At 43.5% G+C, this 20,557-nt stretch overlaps 1 protein-coding gene across 7 annotated transcripts in view; it reads left to right on the top strand.

Annotated features, from left to right (window-relative positions):
* Positions 1-19,448: 19,448 nt before the first annotated feature.
* The window catches only part of col16a1 (collagen, type XVI, alpha 1), a 66,873-nt gene continuing 65,764 nt past the window's right edge, over positions 19,449-20,557 (top strand). For 5 of the 7 annotated variants that reach the window (XM_040121617.1, XM_040121618.1, XM_040121615.1 and 2 more), the window contains exon 1: positions 19,449-19,717. The gene's annotated coding sequence lies outside the window, so the exon portion shown is untranslated. The remainder of the gene's footprint in view (positions 19,718-20,557) is intronic. The other 2 variants (XM_040121621.1, XM_040121619.1) reach the window with 1 other exon arrangement.

Genomic DNA, 20,557 nt, shown 5'->3' with positions numbered 1-20,557 from the left:
ACTGTTTAGAGAATCACTGTGATCAGATTTGAGATGCAATTTATCGGTAATAAATCCTGAAATTTGAAAGCGCAGAGACATCAGAACAGAGCTTGAATTTCTATGTTTACTTATTGACCTCCATAGTGAGATGTATGTGGTTCTTAGGTGCAGCTTTGCTTTGAGTGTCCCTCTCCCTGACTGACATGAGACAGCCTGTACCTAGTGGTTATCAGCTTGGAGACTTGTAACTAAGATGGATTTGTTTACAGAGCTCTTGTGATTGGTACTGTATTGTTACAAATGCCAGTTTAGGCTTTAATCCAGCAATTGTAAATTCAGGCTTAAACCTTTACTCCTGTGGCATATTCTGGTTTGATGGAAATGGAAACATGCCACTGGTCATCAAAGTGAAAGCTATTCCAAGGCGCTTGGATGGCGCTCCATGGTGAAATAACAGGACCCCCCTCCCACCACCACCACCACACCCCACCCCCACCTGGCCCTGTTCTCTCTAAGAGACAGGCAATATGGTAATGAGGGGAATGAATAGACTTTCCTCTTGCCTGTGCGTGTGTGAGTGTGTCTGTGTGTGTGTGTGTGTGTGTCCACTGCGGCCATTACTGAACAGTACCAAGCAGCAGACCGTGACACTCACCAGCTGGATCTGGACACACCTCCGCTGAGAGACGAGGCCTGTGCCAATGAGACATAGAGGAAGAGGGGGGGGGGGGGGGGGGGGCAGGGCAAGAGACAACGAGGGACAGAGGTGCCACGGCCAAGGAGAAAGAGGTAAGATGAAACAGATTTAACACCGCGCAAATGACACCGACAAAGTCACCAACACATAGCCCTTAACACACACTGCATAGAACACACAGGTCAAGCACATAATTCGCACTCACAAATATATTATTCTGACCTCAATGTCAGATTGGGTGTGTGAATACGTGTGGGACAAATTGTTTGTTTGTGTGTGTGTGTGTGTGTGTGTGTGTGTGTGTGTGTGTGTGTGTGTGTGTGTGTGTGTGTGTGTGTGTGTGTGTGTGTGTGTGTGTGTGTGAGAGTGAGTGTGTAGGTGGGCAGCTTCTAGGGAGGAAAATCTCCACCATGTGTCATATTGTCATGGTGACCATCGGAAGAGCCATAAATACAACTCAGATCTGCTGCATTTGAGAATGTCCAACTCCGTGTGTGTGTGTGTTTGTGTGTGTGCATGTGTACTGTATCTCCTAGACATACTGAGGCTGCCATCTATGTCTGACTATGTCTCTCACCCTTTCTCCCTTTTTCCTTTTTTTCTTTGCACCTCACTCTCATACAGCTATTCACATGCACCTTTGCCACTGATGAAGAAAATATTATGCATGGATGGATGGGGGGATGATGGGTGGGCTTGGCAAAAAGATTATTCATATGCCAGAAGATAAATGTATTTTCTCTCCTTGCCTCATTCCCTGCCCTCACTCTCAGCCCCTCTTCCGTCCCTCTCCCTCTTCCCTCATTGCGTATTCCTCAGTCCAGCCACATCATTCCTTCTCCCCCTCCTGCTTGCCGCTGTCTGGCCAGCTGACATAAAACGATAGAGCATTCTGTCATGGTGTTTGGAACACACGGAACATCACTTGTCAGCCGAGGGATGACAATGGCTGGCGTGGAGTGGAGGGTACGAGGGCAAAACGAGACATTCTACTTCAGCCTACTTCTGTCTTTGTTTAAATCCCATTATAGGCAGACTGGAGTCTTCTTTTCTTGGCTGGATGTCAGTGAGCGTCTCACTTTTTGTTCAGAATGTTTTTCTTCTCTGTGAGAGGCCGGGGATGCTAATTCACTAAAGCCTCAGCTATTAAAAAGCATCAAATGCATCTACCATTGTCCAGCAATAAAACCTTCCAAAAGCCTCTTAGAAAAGCCACTTGTATCGATTAATGCTGCAGGCCAGCAAAAGCAGTCAGTGACAAAATATTTTTTCTTTCCAGCGTAATACATTTTAGATGCAGTTCAAAAACTAACACAGCGCAGATTGATCCTGAATGCTTTCATAATATGAACTGTTTGACATGGTTCCCAACTGTCAGCATTAAACCTTCAAAGCCATTTACAGCAGAGTACACTAGTAGTGGCGCAGTTTGACAGTTTATCGTCCAATACGAAATTCCCTTTTGCTAAACATCGAAATGTTTTTTGTGTAGGAAGCAGGTATCAGTTCCTCTCCGACTTGTCTAAACAAATCAAATATGTGTTCCACAAATATTTCCGATAAATTTCGAGCATGTTCGACTCTCTGCAAAATCTGGATTTAATAACGGCTAAACTGATGACTACAATCTGTCTGATTCTTAAATCTCAGCATTTAAATTGGTTATTAAAATGGCTTCAGAAACTAATAAAGGCCAAAACTAAATGAAAATAAGCCAATTGAAATGAAAATCATCCAGTTTTATTTCAAGACATGCTTATTTCATAAGGTTTCATTTCAGACTTTTCTATTTTACAATACATGACTGGAGGTTGCTGAATAAAACATCAGTTTTAATCTCTTGATACCCATTTGCTCTTTTTCATATTGCTACTGCAGAAAGTTGCTTTGTAAAGTTTGATTTATAAATACATTTTATGTTATAAAACTGCTTTAGAGACTTGTCATAGTAGGAAAAGCGCAAGTTTGTTACTAATAATATTAATTATGGTTCTGGTCTATTCTAGTGTCTAGTTCTATTTTATACTAAAATTATTTGTGGCTGAGGAGGAGAAAGGACTTTCACACTTATAATTTGTACTTTATGAGGAGGACTTAAGGCAGTAATGCCACATTTTGGCAGCTAACAACAAACCACATCTACATCTCCTCTCTACACTCTCTGTATTTTCATTTTTTACTCATTTTCTCATCTCCTTCTCACCTAGTTCCCCGTTTAGAGAAGTAGCGGCTATTCTAGTGGTGGCTGATCCTTGTGCCACCTATGTCAGTCAGGAGTGGCCTATTTATGGCGGCTAATTCATCACGGCCTGAGGGCTTACATGAGGTACATATAATTACCCCCCCCCCCAACGCAAACAAGACCCTTGCAGTCCCTGTGATTTATGGTCGTGTCAAGGGAGAGGAGACGTGGAATCAACAAAGAGATAGAGATAGAGAGAGGCAAGAGGATGAGTATGAGAGAAGAAGAAGGGAGGGAGGGATAGAGGTGAGGTAGAGGAATAGTTGGAATCTCCAAAAGAGGACACGTGAAAGCACAATGGGCACTGAAAAACATGAGACTTCTAAGTAGTGATATGGCTCAGCAAATCCTCAGGTTAGAAAATATGAATATTATTTTCTGCATGTCACTGTCAAGGATTTCTTCTCAATACCTATTTCATTTTTATCCCTCTCAAACTTTCATAGAATCCTCAAGGCTTCACACTGCTCATGTCAGCGTCATATCCACTTTGACTCTTGAAGACAGTGGGCTTTGCCATCGCTGGCAGGAAGACATCGCTTCACCCACTGTTTGCCCAGAAACCCCCCTGTGGTGCTTATTTTAAAATGCATCACTGGACTGTTTCAGGCGTGGCAGTTGTACTGTACAGCTGGCCGATGATATGGCTAGACAAGTGAAAATGAAAAGACAAAAAAAAAAGGGAGATGGAGGAGACGAGAGTAACAATGAAAGATTTATGACAGGCTTTGAGAGCAGGCAGTGGTTTTATCAGGCTATTATCAGCCAAATCTCCCCCACTGAGATTTAGCGCATATCTACTCTGTTCTGCACTCTCTCTGTTCTGTGTCTCCACTCCCTCTCCTTCCAGACCAATGCTCACCCCTGCTGCCATCACCATACATAACCTGACTTTTCCAACCTTACCTGTTACAGTTTACTTTTTTACCTCTCCTTTAGTATTTACTCACCTCTCACCTTTTCCCACTTCGTCCTCGTCGTCTCTTTGCCTTTGTGTCTGTTGTTCAGTCAACCCTCCTGCTTCCCTTTTTCTCTAGCTCACTCTTCTCTCACTGCTTTACCCTCCTCCCCTGCTTTCCTTCCCTCCTTCCCCTAGCCGCTGGAGTATTTTCTGTCTACTTTGCTTACGCCTACTGTTTTTTCCCCCACAGCTTGCCTGTATATCTGCCTGCTCTCCGTAAACCGCGAGGGCTCTTAATCAATGGCAGTTGATCCTGCCTCCCTCTCTTCCTCCCTTTTGCCACGTCCTCCTCCTCTGCTCCAGCCCCTTCATCCCACCCCCCCACCCTCCCCCACACACCCCCACACACCCCACCCCCACTCCCCCTTAAGGGTTACAATGAAAAAAGCACCTAAGGGGGAACAGGTTAATGTTCTGGCAGTTTGAGATACGCTTGTGACATTTCAATCCGGCATCTGTTTTCATTGCAGCTGATTTAAGAAGTGTGGGGGTGTGTGAGGGGGTAATGGAGGGATGAAAGGAGGGATGGAGAGAAGGAAAAGAAGGAGGAGGGAGCCCATGGGAAGGTGCAGCTACCCAGAGACTGTGGACTGTGCATGGGGCACAGCAGGGGCCGTAGACCTCCATTTGCAGATCAGTTAATAAATGGAAGCATATGGTCATGTCGCCCCCAAGTGGCAAGCAGCATAGCTCTTGGAGCAAGGACAAACTGCAGCAGTGTAACAGAAAAAATAATAGCATGTAGTCTTAAAGTCCTGGAGATATGGTGAAGCAACAATGTAAGGGCACCTGTAATATCTTGCTATCGTGTAGTCAGAGCACCATAGAGTAATCTTTATTCTCCTTGATGTCAATCATGACCTTTGAAAGGAATAGAGTTGATGAGACCGTTGGATGCGGAGAGATGATTACAGGAGAAACGAAGTAGAAAATGTCGTCTGAGGAAAATAGCAAGTGGCAGAGCAAGAGGCCAGGTAAGGACAAACACAGAGTGGTGGTAGAAACACAGCCGAGGCGGAGTTAGATGGAAAAGCAGGGATGTATACATGGAGAATAACACACAGACACCAGCTTTTGGGAGAGTAAAGCAGCCAGAGAATCCAATAAAGGAACTGAAACAGAACTCTAGAGGTTTGTGAAGTGAAAAGAAAAGGATGAGGGGGAAAATAAAGAGAGAAAGAGAGAGCGAGAGGACAACCAGAATTCCAATGTGCACAATGTGGTAGAGACAGAGAGGGAGGGAGGAACATAAGAGCTGGAAAATAAGAGAGAGGGAGCAGATATGACAGAATAAGTAAGTGAATTAGGAGAAACTGGGCTGCAGATGAGCTGCAGGGTGATGGAGGGTGGGAGGATGGACGTGTGATGTGGGGAAGGTGGTTGGATGGTGGGATTGCTACACCGCACTGTCAGCTGGCACTTTCTCCTCAGTTTTATTTGATATGAATTCAATAAGCAGCGGCCGTTCTCCGTGCCCCGGGTGTAATTACCGGCAGAACAGCGGGGGCATTGTGAGCTTCGCCACCGCCTAAATGCTCCCCTGCTCGCTTCCAGGTCAGCACTGATCTTGTCTAAGAATGTCAATTATCGTCTTAAACACTGTCAGAGGAGCAATGGGGGTGGGGGGGGTGGCGGCGGTGGTGTTGAAAGCGATGAAATGTGGCAAGTTAGGGAGGATATATTTGCCCAACGTCACAGCTTAAGAAACAGATCAGGAAAAGTGTGAAACATAAGGCTACAGGCTAGAATACTAATGGGTTCCTCTCCATTGTTTAATATGAGATAGAAGGAAAGACAGCCGGGCATACTGTATTCCCTGTGCCACTTTACTAAATGATCTATCATCGTGGAGCTACTGTAGAATACATGGTACAGCAGAGGTGAGTTGTGGCCTGGGTGGAGGGGGCAAGCTGTGTCTGTATGCAGCACAGTTTCCTAGGAATTACGTCAGCGCTGGATGATTCACTACTATGCGAATCTCCTCCAGCGCCTTCATTCGGTGCCATTGCACAAAGTTTTGCAGGTGTCCTTGGCATGTGGCATGTTGGAGTTTGAGTATCAATATTTAATAAATAGGCAAATGTGAATTGCTGAGAGTTAGATGATAAGATCAATACCTTCCTCACGTCCGTAAAGTAAATATGAAGCTACCGTCAGCAGTCAGTTAGTTTGGCTTCGTACAACGACACACAAAGACTGAAAACAAGGGGGAAACGGGGAAGCTTGGCTCTGCAGCAATAAAAGCCACCTACCAGCACCGATCAAGTTCATTAATGAACATGATATCGTTTAAACCGTACAAAAACTGAACCGTACAAGCAACACTCTGTGATTTCACAAGGGGTCGGACTGTTTATTTCTATTTCTTTTCCGGTCTTTGTGCTCAGCTAAGCTACTGGCTGTAGCCTGTTATTTACCTCAAGAGACATTAGAGTGGTATCGATCCTCTCATCTAAGTCTTGGCAAGAAAGCGAATTAGGGTATTAACCAAAATGTTGAGTTGTCCCTTTAACTATATCTTCATTATATTTTATTTGCCATAACCAGGATCTGTCCATAGCCTTAACCAATCTGTAGGGGCAGGTGGAGAAAACCTTGCCATTGAACGTAACCCGGAATTGAAAAAAATTGTCCAGTGTCTATGTTATTGTCTGGCCATAGGGTTGCCATGTACTTTGGTTTTCAGCATCTAACTACATCAATATGCTACTAGAGTGCTTGTCGGATAATTGGACAACATCTGAACCCCCTTATACATTTCTCATATTTATACAATTGTCTCTGCTCTCCACTGCCTATGAAGGCAGGCCTTTACCCTTCCTTCAAGTGTGGTCAACTGGAAAAACAACTACAAACATTCTTGCCCTCTGACATGGTCGGACGAATCTACACATGATACAAGGAAGTTATATCCACCTTTAGCATATTGTAAATCCACATGGATGTTCTGAATCTGTTATATTCACCGTCCTGTATTCCTGTCTGTCCACATTGTGTTAGGATTACCTGCTAAGAATTCTCTGAAATTCCCGCCTTTATGTTGATGCGGGTGTGCCCAGTTTGGACATAATCTTTTTCATGCATTTTACTACCCTCCAATAGATTGGTCTACGGTCTACAACTGTCTTTGTGTATTCCTGAATCCTTCAAACCATCTATCCATCTTCCTCCTCTCTCCATGATGATTTATTGTCAAGTCATTTGGATTTCATGAAGCCAGGCATTATCCCCTTTTTTATGTTTGTTCTCATTCTTTCATTCATTTCCATCCGTTCTCATTCATTCAATCTATCAAGGTCTACTACTCTTTGTCCTTTGACACATTTTACTCAGCAGGGGCTGTCAGCTTCAATATTGCCTTCAAAATATTTGTGTTTACACTGATTGTGTTAGATTCACTGCTGCATGTTCTGATAATTCTTCATAACATATGCACTGATAAAGTATGCATATAATGAATATTGTTTTGCCCTGTATGTGGCCAGCTGCCAGTAAAATTTTTCATAATGAAAACACATGATCGATGACCACAGTTAATGCATGTTATTTCGTCGAACTAGAGCAACACGATCCTTGAGCAGCATTCTGGACATACCATAAACGGCAGCCATGCATATGCATTATGGATTAGGTGTGATCCCGGTGTAATGTATGTCTGTATTCATCCATCTAAGCATCAATCACTGAATCTATCCGTCTATCTGGCCTTATAAAAAATAATACTCATTCATACACCTTGTTTCACCATGTTTCCTTCCCCCACCCCCCTTCCTCACCCTCCTTCTCCCCTTTGGTGGGTGCCAGTGGGAGTGGTCCGCCCTTGATCTGCTCTCAGAACAAACAGCCTGGTAAACATCATGAAACATTTAGAGGAGGCAGAGCAGTCTTCTCTCTAATTCACACTGGCAACCCGGAGATGCACAAAAACAGCTGCTCCCAAAGCTCGCCCCAGCAGAGGGATTTGACTTAAGGTGTGCACGCACGTGCTGTATGTGCCTTTATGTATCTGGGTACTAGGATGTGTGCACAGAAGTTGTGTACGTACGTGTGAGCATTTGTGATGAGCATGTGGAAGGAAGTGCTCTGTCATACCACCAGTATCTAGGACCAAGTCAGGGGTCTTTTCAGTATAACAATCACACTCTGCACTGTGGAATAAATTGGCTTATTTGGGTAGATTAACATATTTGGCAAGTACCATGTAGGGAGGGAGGGAGAACAAATGATAGGATTAGAATCACAACTCACTCAGCTGGAGGTCTGAGTCAATACCTTGCACAGTACAAAACCGACTTCACTGATTCCTTCTAACTCTTGCACAGGAGACTGTCAGCGTACACACACGCACACACACACACACACACACACACACACACACACACACACACACACACACACACACACACACACACACACACACACACACACACACACACACACACACACACACACACACACACACACACACACACACACACACACACACACACACACACACACACACACACACACACACACACACACACACACACACACACACACACACACACACACACACACACACACACACACACACACACACACACACACACACACACACACACACACACACACACACACACACACACACACACACACACACACACACACACACACACACACACACACACACACACACACACACACACACACACACACACACACACACACACACACACACACACACACACACACACACACACACACACACACACACACACACACACACACACACACACACACACACACACACACACACACACACACACACACACACACACACACACACACACACACACACACACACACACACACACACACACACACACACACACACACACACACACACACACACACACACACACACACACACACACACACACACACACACACACACACACACACACACACACACACACACACACACACACACACACACACACACACACACACACACACACACACACACACACACACACACACACACACACACACACACACACACACACACACACACACACACACACACACACACACACACACACACACACACACACACACACACACACACACACACACACACACACACACACACACACACACACACACACACACACACACACACACACACACACACACACACACACACACACACACACACACACACACACACACACACACACACACACACACACACACACACACACACACACACACACACACACACACACACACACACACACACACACACACACACACACACACACACACACACACACACACACACACACACACACACACACACACACACACACACACACACACACACACACACACACACACACACACACACACACACACACACACACACACACACACACACACACACACACACACACACACACACACACACACACACACACACACACACACACACACACACACACACACACACACACACACACACACACACACACACACACACACACACACACACACACACACACACACACACACACACACACACACACACACACACACACACACACACACACACACACACACACACACACACACACACACACACACACACACACACACACACACACACACACACACACACACACACACACACACACACACACACACACACACACACACACACACACACACACACACACACACACACACACACACACACACACACACACACACACACACACACACACACACACACACACACACACACACACACACACACACACACACACACACACACACACACACACACACACACACACACACACACACACACACACACACACATATGCACACACACACGCACACACACACAGTACTCAGATGAAAACAGCAAAACAAGCGTGAGTGGGTGAGCACTTGCAATGATAATAGGCCCCCCGTGTAGTGTAGACTCCCATGTGGTGTGGCAAATTATTTACTCAGCAAATTTGTGAAAGTGTACATATGGGGGCATGCATGCCATATCAAGGCTGTAAAATTTCTTTTCAAACCAGAACAGTCGGAAATACTGAGAACGCTTCAATGAAACAAAGTATTAAAAACCAACCTCCATTGTGTATCAGTGGACCATTGCAGAAGTGCTGTGTGGGCTTCAGTGTAAGCCACAGCGAGGCAGCTACTTACACTACGATCAATGCTACTAGGCCCTGTTAGGAGGGAATCGATCAGCTTAGGACTTGATGTGGAACAGTCTCTTTCTCTCTGTATCTCTTTCTTTCTCTGTCCTTCCTTCTCTATTTGCACTCTCTCTGTTCTCTGTCTCACACCATCATCGATCCCAGGCGATAATAGTAAGCATATCTTCCCTGTAGGAGTGAGAGAGGTCAGCGCTAAACCATCTGAGACTCTTAATGACCAGGACAACGTGAGGGAAGAAGGTTAGTGGAGAATAAGAGAAAGTCTAACCTGAATGGATCTGCCTGAGCAAGCTACACTGACGATGAGAAGCCTTCAAGTTGAAAATTTCGCCTGCTGACCTCACTGCTACAAGGGGTTGGGCTGAGGCAGGCTTACCCACAGCGGGGCCTGACTAATATTAACTAATTGCAAGGACCACTGATGCATATGAAAGAGGTAGAGAGGGTGTAAAAGAGAGTACACACAGACAGATGCCAAATGAATGATACTATCTCCTGCTGCTGCTGCTACTTGCCTACGCTTCCTGAAAGACAGAGAATTTTTTAATCCACATATTTCAGTAGGGGAATGTCATGTAGAGTTGGACCAAATTAAATTTTAACCTGATTGATGGTGCCAGAGGAAAAGTCAAAAGTCACCAAAGTCATTAGGATTCATCCTCTGGGGACCATGAATGTCTGTGTAAAATTTCATGGTAAGCCACCCGGTAATTGTTGAAATATCACAGACTGGATCAAAGTGTTGGACTGACAGACCGACCGACAGGCTTATACTGCCATGTCAAGGCACGGCTTAAAATGCTGCTGATTACACAGCAGGACTACAACTGAGCATATCCAATGAACTTCCAGTGGAGACACTGATGGATGATTGAAGTCGCTGCTGTTGTGTTGCTTGATGTGCTTATGTTACTGACCACTAAGTTGACATTAGTTATAGAATAATGAGTTAAATAATGGTAGGGTCACCAGACCTGCCCCAACTTCTGTCATGCCCATCCATCCATCATGCAGAGGATGCAAAGAGTGTTATATCCACAATCTGTTGAGGGACATTAAAAATAAGAATGCTTAGGTAACGAATCATCAAGATTTAAATTAGCCCTGCTATGTCTTGCTAGCAGCACAAATGCAATTGTCCAAGATTTCAGAGTAAACAAAATGCAAATTAAAAGATCACAAAGAGTTGGTGGTTCACCAGACAGTCACACAAACGCAGTCTGGTCACGCAAAGCAGATATTTTGGGTGTAAAGAGGGTAGTCATGGTAATCTGTTTTTTTGCTCACAAAAAATCTGACCAACTTAAACTCTAAATGCCGAACTTAGAGGGAGCAGGATGCTTACTATACAGCTTACCTGCTCAGCAGGCTCCACTAGTCAATGCTGCTACACATTTACTCAACAATTTGTCAGTAACAAAAATAAAAATTGCAGCAGTTCTCCTATTGTCATTTTCATTTCATTTACTTGTGAAGGGAAAGGAAAGAAAACATAGCTTTCTTGTCTCTCCAACCCACTTTCAAATCCTGTCCGTTATGCCTTGACGTACACAGCTCTGACAACAATAAGCAGCTAAATACATGTCAGACAAGGAGCTTACTTTGATACAATTTAACTACTTCTGAACAATACCTGTTAGTGAAGACATAACAGGTCATTTAGGTTACATGAAATAATGTTTATGTTCTGCTGCCAATTTTCACTGGACTTACCGCACTGTAGGACTTTTTTTCCTTTTCAATGCAGGTATTAATACAGAAGATATAGAAAAGCTATTGTGAGAGCCTATGTAACATGGTGACAGAAGAGACACATGATGTCTCTCTTCTTGAGCACTTGAAGCTAATGCATGGTGTGTATCAACACTGTTTATGTTGTAACCTACTTTATGCACAGTACATTGTGTTTAGCTTTGTTTATACCACAGCCACAAAACAGCATAGACAAAATGTACAGTTTTTCTGAAATGAGGACAGCCTTACCCCCTTCTGTGCATGTCCCCATCAATATCCAACTCAAACTTTTACCCTCGTGCAGAGTCCATCATTAGGGTGGAGAAATTAGATGAACCTGCTGCCATCTGATGCTTTGTATTGGTACACCTGCTGAGAACATGCTAGCAAGCTCCAAAAACACAAACCTGCTCTAATGATCTCTCAAAATGTTAGAAGTTTCATTGTGTGCTGAAGCCAATTAGCCATGGCTGTGGTGGATTGCTTTTGAGATAACGAGCCTGGGAGGGACAGCGTGGGGCCACCGTCTGAGCCCTATGTTAATGAGCCAACGCTTTCATTAAACCTGCCACCATCAGCTGTCAGTAGTATCCTGAACTCCTGGTGTGCTTCGCTTACCTGGCGGACAGTTCGATTAGCCTAAAAGCCTCTGACTCAGGGCTGAGTTACATTCCCACTGTCTGTGTTTGGGATGTAGCCTGGGATTAAACCATCCTGAGCTCTACAGTAGATGATTTACCTTGACATCCTTGGAAAGGCTGCTGTATGCACACACGCTTCACTAGGGAAATGTAACGTTTTTGCAGTCATTCAAGACGTGTTTTGGGTCTCTAAGGGTTAAAGAAGCATCTATAACAGGCAGGCATATATTGATATATATGATATTGGCCATATTGATTTGATTATAAACACCCAGTGTGTTGGTGAGGGCAAGCACGCTTGTGTGTGAGCATGCACAGCACGAAGCACGATGGTATTAATTCAGTCAGACACTTGTTGTGGTATGTGTTTCGTATGTGATTTATGACCTGCTGTAATTAGCTACAGTGCCACAGGAGGACGTGCATATCTCTATTTCCTCTTTAAATTGACTTGTAAAACTCATCATCATGGTAATGTAGTTTTCCTTCTGCTGTGTGCAAGTCAGTGGGGGCTTTTACATGCCAAGGTGTTCTGTTATGACAGTATGTGCGTGTTTGGGACGTGCGTGCACACGCTTTTTCCAGGATAAACTATCAGAGTTGAGAACAGATGTAAAGTCTTGGGTGACGCTAGATGGTAATATGTGTACCAGGTCTGTCTCTAATCTCTAAAAGCAGAGTTTTGCATTTGAAAGCAGAATGCATGCCCCTTCAGCCACTGGGCAATTAGGAGGCAAGTGTCAACAGCTGACTTTGGCCAAGTCTTAATGCTCCTTTGACCGTCTCCAGCCCTTGAACTGACAGCATTTCTTCCTGAGTCCTCTGAGAGAGAAAAGTGAGGGCTTTTTTTCGAGTTGCTTGGCTCCCTCGTATGTCCGCAAATAACAAATTGATTAACTTCAGGTACTGATGGGAAGCAATACACCTCAGAGGGATGTTTGTTTGCCCCTGTGGCAAGGTACCAGCAGAGTTATTTATGATAATGATACTGAAACAAAGGTTCAGTTCCAGTCATAATATTACAGTTACTAACAAATCAACATTTCTTGTGAGCTCCTTTTTGTATAAAGGTAGAGCTGAATCAAAATACACACATTCCTGGGTTCTGTTTCCCCAGAATTAGTTAATTAGTTATTTCTTTTACAATATATACCAAACTGAAAAAGATATTAGAACGAAATGACTAGAAAAAGAAAACATTAATGTTTTATGTAACTGTACCTGTAACTGAATTCAGAGAGATTGGAGCTTGCAAATAGTTGTCTAATATTACGTAAAATCACATAATTGGAGTGTTTTCTTTCAATTACTTTGGTAAATGCAACGTCTCAAAAATACGAAAGAGCCATGTGGAGGCTTGTTGGCTTAGTGGCTGCACAGGTGTCATCAGATACAAATTCTGATGAGTTTAATATGAACATTGGGAATGAAACAAGTTATTGTAGATAGATTAGAAGATGAGCATGAAAGAAATACACGTGTCAACTAAATACAGGAAATGTAAAGAGGAGAGCAGAGCACCACTATTGCTTATTTAGTTAGGTGAAGAGAGTGGAAATAATCTGTACAAGAAAGCTGTCTGTGTTAGATTTTATGTGGAAAATACATTTGGCTTGCAGGCTATGAGACTCATGTCATTTTTATGCACCATGTTCTGGAAAAACTGGCAGGAAGAAAGTCCTTCTCCTTCCAAAGTCTTGGAAGCAATGAGTTCCTTATGAATAACGTGGCCTGGTGATCATGTGACCACACACGCTTCCCGGGCTCCAAATGAGAGGAGTACACCAACTCTTTCCTGACTCCAATGGAAAACTACTGCTGCAGCTACTGCATATCCTCCACCGCTGTCCACAAGTTTTTTGGTCTCCCTCCGTCTTTGTGTATATCTCTTTGTGTCTCTCCCCCTCTTCTCCTCTTTTTCATTAGCCAGTGTCAGCATATTCCACAGACCCATCCCCCTCCTCTGCCTTTCGAACCTTTCCTCTGGATGGAAAGACTGAGGCAAGGGAGGGGAAAAAAAATGAAGTGCTGTTGTTGGAATATGTGTCAGTTGGCCAAATAGGCTCCAAATGCTTGTCGTCATGGTGCAGGATGTGGTAGACTTAATCTACTCCCTTTTCATCTTTCTCAACCCTCCTTTCTAATCTCCTCCTTGACTATATCTCGCTCTTTTCTTTATGGATCCCATTCCTTCTCTTCATTGTTCTCTATTTTCTGCTTCCCCCCAATTCCACAACAGGCAAATTTAGACTTTAATAACATATTACGGCGTCCTGCTCCAATCTTAAATCCAAAGTGCGCTCGGTGTGTGGTGACGTTGTAACTTAAGTTGCTCGTTTGCTGCAGCAGTGGGAGCGTTTCAGCTCAGTGCCTGGCAGTTTGACTTTATTCCTTGGCTTATTGCAGCAATAATGCAGACCAGCAAACTGAGGAGCTCGACAAATACACACACACACGCACACACATGCACACACACACACACAAATACACACACACACTGTTTTATTCATGCTAAGCTGAAGCCTTGGTTACATTATCAGTCAACAAGAGCTAGTGTTGAGCATTAAAGCCAATTTACTGGTACACACCAGTGTACCGAGGCTTTTAATGACTATCAAAACAGGAGTCCCTCGCACTAATTCATTTGGGGTGTGCTAGGTTGTGCTTTGTTTTGACTGCCCATCTATAAGCATTTGTGGCTATCTCTTTCCTTATTGATCAAATGATTTATATCAGCACTCATGCTTGAAATAGAATCCACTCCTTCATCTGCACTGAGGTTCCAGGGACTCAGCAGGTGCACTGGCTGTATCTTCTTCTTGTTGTGTGTGTGTGTGTGTGTGTTAGACTTTCACCGTGCGCGTGTAAAGGTTCACTGCCTGCAGCTCTACGGTGAATGCAAAAAAAAAACAAAAGACAAATTACGCTTCTTTCTTTCTCATATTCTTTTCTTTCTTTCCTCGCTGTCCTAACTAACGCCCACCCACCAATCCCCTCTCCTTGCCTCTTTCGGTGCTCCCATGCTCCCCTATCCCTCATCCTCTTAAGCGAGCAAGGGAGCATGCAGTGGAAATAACTGAGCCAATAAAGACACTGCCAGGATCTATCCAATCCCTGCACCTCACATAGTTACTGAGGGAGGGAAAGGGTGCTGATGTTTCTTGGAATCGGGGAGGGAAAAGAGAGAAAAGTCCACCTCTAATATGACCACAGCTATGGATGACGGAAATGATGGAGGATAGAATGCAAGTTGTGTGGACTCGAGAGAAGATGAAAGAAGGGGATGAAGGAGGGCAGGATAGAATGAGGATGGAGATCCTCAGTTAGTGGGAATATACAATAGTTTTAGGAGGGAACATGTGCACACACATATGGACCCCCTTCCTTTGATGCCTCCTCCTTACCCAGGGGTACATGTAACAGAGAGTGTGGCCATTCCTGGTTTACACCCTAGAGGGCTTTGCAACAGGTGCGATCCTCTCCAGTCTCGACAAAAATTTGAGACTTTTATGTTTCTTAGCAGCAGAAAGCTCAGCTGTAAGTCCTCAGCTGTAATCAGACCGGTTTGCCTTTCTGCACATTTTTAATTAGAGGAACTGAGGAGAGCCTAAATTGAGAAGATCCAATTAATTCTTGAAAGTGGTTTTTTCTTAACAAATATGGAGCAGGTGCAGGGGTGCAGAGCAGAGTTATAGATGAACAGAAGGTGAGGCGAAACATCGACTGCTGACAGAATAAAGCTGGTTACTGCGAAGCCTCGCATCTCGTAAATCATGGAATGTTTTCAGACCACCATATGATGCCGGTTGACTGGCTCATTGATCCTCCTTTTCAGAGATGCTCCCCGCCAAGATCTGGAACTCAGCCAAACTCCGCCACCATGCATGTGTGATCGCAATGGAACACGCCACATCACATGCATGCACACACATATGCACAATATTTACACACACACACTAAGCCTGTGAAACTTGGACCAGTCTAACCAGGCCAGGTTCAGAAGCCCTGTGTTCCCTGTCAGTTTATTTAACAACAGCACAGACAGTGATTTTAGATGTGGTCAGTTTCGTCACAACCCGTTCCTTCCCCAAGGTTCTGTATTTTACGATATCTCAGGTCTCGATCTTCCACGGCAATCTTTTATTTTGTTTTATTGTTTTTTTATTTCCCCTTTTTTATGATGAAGCATTTATGATCCTGTCTCTCAGGGTTGTCATCACAATTTAGTCCCACCAGGCGCGGTTATGAATGGCTCATATGCATGTGAACGGGAGCATTTACATCAGTTCTCATTGAAACTGTAGTCGCATGCTGTTGCATGGCCTGATTTCCTTGTACTCATAGAAGGGTTGTGTAGAACTGGAAGAGAAGACAAATCTGTTACCCGTATGTAGCTCTCGGGAGGCCTCTGAGACAGCATCCTTTCATGTATAATAGAGAGACTCTCAAAATAATTGCATCGTTCTTGTCAAACCTTTCTGTCTTTCTCCCTCTCACACACACAAACACTTGGGACACCTTTGAAGAAAAGGCTTAGTAATTATTATATGAAATTTTCCTTTGCATCGTCAAGTTTCAAACAGATTGCTATAAAGCAGAAAACTTTGGCAGAGAGATTTATCTTTGCTTCTTAATCAATGACATTTATTGATGATGACAAAGCTTAACATGCAAATAGCTACGTGTCAATTATGATGAAAGAGTGTTTGTAAAGCAGCAAAGAAGAAGTTTTGTAGGCCCTGAGACAGTGTTTGAGTATCAGGACATATTCTATGAAGTTTCTCTCTCCATGTCTGCATAGAGATGCATTCAAAGGGCCTTTTTTTGATTTTTGTTTTTTTTGAGATGGAGAGATGATGCATCTTATTCTTTCATTCTTTCAGAGCTTAATTGTTTCAGAGCTCTCAGATAGAGAACTCACATGCCCCAACATTCAAATAAGACTAACAGTCTCCAGCCATGTCAGCAGCTCTGTGAGGTAGTACTTTGGCACAGCAGGAATTTAAGCTAACTGCTAATGTCAGCATGATAATATGCTCAAAACGACAACATATTAATGTCAACCAGATATAATGTTTTCAATGCCTACTGGCATCTTAGAATGCTTACGTATGCTAATTAGCACTGAACACAAAGTACAGCTAAGGATGATGGGAAAGTCATCAGTTTTGCTGGTATTCGGTCATAAACCAAAGTATTGGAGGGATTATAATTTTGACCCGATAAAGGCACATGATGAAAAATTAAAGGGCCAGGTTATTCTAGAAAAAAAAGTAAGGGCATGAGCCGGACAGCACGGGATCAAACCCCCTGCTGTCCGGCCCACATCCAATTTTGTGGGAGGATATGGTCACCGAAGCTAGTCACCGAAGCTATTCGACCATCCAACAAGCATTCCCGAAGAAGCACACTGGCATCTTAAGGGATAACACTTAATTATTACAATACATCCTGACAGGGATATGAATGTCTGAGCCAAATTTCATCCAAAAATTTGAGATGAAAAATTATTCAACACCCTAGCTGCCTATCAGGCTGTGTTCTGTTAGGAATATGATCCAGTGAAAGAGATGTTCAAATGATGGATTGGGAATAGCTGAATTTTCTGTCTGAATTTGTGAACCTAGAAAAAATTAGAAAGTTTTAAAAATTTGAACTTGCCATGACCTAATAGGAAAATTAAAAACAACATAAATTAAGATAGATGGTTTTTAAGGCAAACTATTTCCCTGCTATAGTTTCAGTGATATTAAAATTCCAACTGAAAGTATTCAGTCATTGATAAATTTCAAAATAAGGTGTTCAGTTGCAAATACCATTCAAATTATTACAGCCTTTCTTTGCTTCCATGTTAATGTGCTACCTGCACATATAAAGACATGCTGCACATCTATCTAGATGTCCTACACGTGGTGGCTGAATGACCCTGTTTGCATCAATGCTGTTTGTTAAAAAGGTTGATCTTGGGGAAAGTGGTATAGTTCAAAGGTTGCAGCAAAACTAGACAGCTGCAAAAGTCATTGATGGAGCATAAACCTCTTCTTGTTCAAGTCAGAGGGGCTATGCTGCAATTCATCAAGTCGTTGTCACACCTGCTCTCTTATTATGCTGCTTACACGTTTTCCTTTTATATGCTAGAGGTTAAAGCTAATGAGAAAGTGAAAGATAATGGCTTGGTGGAGGAGCTGACCTTTTAACAGAAGACAGAAATAAATATCTTGAAGATGTGAGCCCTCCTCAGTACCTATCCAGCCACAGCAGTGGTGGAGGCACATATAAATCAAACCGAAGTGATATTTATTCACCTCCTGAACTATTTACTTATAGACAATAAACGTGGAATTTATGTGGCTATTAGGATGAGTGTTTCTGAATGGTCAGTGGCTGCAACCGAGGCCACTTTATAGATCGGATGCAATGAAACCCAGTGATAAAACAATATGGAACCTGAGGATGTGGCCGTCAGTCAAAGGTAAGTATGATAAGTAAGTTCATTAATTTTAATGGAGTAAATGCTTCACAATAACGCACCAGCCAGGCCACCTTAATTCGTATTTCTGGTCTTAATACAGTTCCCTTATCCCGACAGAATGGAAGCAAGTCTCCCGTACCCTCCAGTAAGACATGAATCAAACAGTGAGAAGTGAGGAGGACAGAGGAGATGGAGGGAAGAAGAGGAGGAGAGGGTGACGGTGGGACGAAGAGGGTAAAGGCCCAGAAGATCTTGGTAGAGAGATTAGAGGGATTAGAGAGATGCCCCAGGCTCATTTTCCGGTACTGTGGACAAGGTGATGTCACCGCACATTTCACTTAGGGATCTCTTAGGGAGAAACAGAAGGAGAAAGAGAAGTGGGGGGTTGAAAAGAGACAGGAAGAGAGATAGACAGGGGGAAGAGATAGGGACAGGGAGAAAAAGTAATGAGAGACCGACAGAGAAACAAAGAGAAAGCAAGGCGAGGGTGAGAGAGAGATTTTGGATTCACCGTTTGTACAGCAGCGGGAGAGAGAGGGGAGGGGAAAAGTTGGTCAAGGACAATCTTTCAGGAACTTTTTTTCTTCTTTCCTTTCTCTGTGGAAGAAGCGTCAAGAAAAGAGAACCCCAGAGCACAGAACCCACGCTGGATTATATTCGATTGCATTTCCATCGCCCCGAAAGATTTCCCATCTGGTCCTTGGATACATACACGCATTGGTTGACGGATTAATGTGGTCGCAAATTTGTGGATTTATCAGTCGTTGAAGGTATGGCTTCTGTGGACTTTTATGGACATGTTAGCGATGCTTGCGACGGATAGGACTGTGCAAGAGTTTAGCAAATTTTAAGACCTGCGGTTTGTAGAGTGACTGTAGTGAAACTTTGTGCCGAAACTTTTGCAGTAGGTTTACATTGCAACAGGCTACGACTGCTCATTAAAGTACATCTCAAGGGGATATTAGGCTACAGACGTTTTTTTCGTGTGAATACCACGAACACTGTAAATTCATTATTGAGCACAATAGACACACAGTCCCTATGGGATTATCATAGTTGTACTAGAGAACACTATAATTTTAGGAGATAAAATACCATATAATAGAAGTATGATAAAGTCACCGTCTCCCAATGGAGATAATTAGTTATACTCTATCTGCTGAGTAGCATTGGCATATGGTAGTATTGTTGTATTTCTTTATTGGATTTTGCAGAAACCTCTAAACCACGACCAGTCGGTATAGCTGCTGGTAAAAGTGATGCTGATTTTCCTTTCGTATCTAAGGCGGGCTTTAATGCAACGCATCATGAGGCTGAGTTGTTACTGCAGATCTTTCTGGCTTTCATCCAACCCCTGTGGCATGGAAAAGCCTCATAGCGGCACTGTTTTTTTTTTTTTTTTTTTTGGATCAAAGTAATGTCTCAGCATAGCATTGCGCTGATCTGAGATCAGTGTCCAAAATCCAAAACCTTCTTTGTTTTACCTGGGGAAGAAAAGAGACTTCTGAGGAGGAAGCTTGAATGCCACAGACACATCTGCTTTCCTCATTTTTGCATCTTGTCTGTGCAGCCCCCTAGGAGTTCTCCAAAGTTCTTTTGTGAGTCACTCC

This window comes from Xiphias gladius, chromosome 24 (assembly GCF_016859285.1).
Source record: "Xiphias gladius isolate SHS-SW01 ecotype Sanya breed wild chromosome 24, ASM1685928v1, whole genome shotgun sequence".
NCBI classification, from domain to species: Eukaryota; Metazoa; Chordata; class Actinopteri; order Istiophoriformes; family Xiphiidae; genus Xiphias; species Xiphias gladius.
This window is presented reverse-complemented; position numbering and strand designations above follow the sequence as displayed.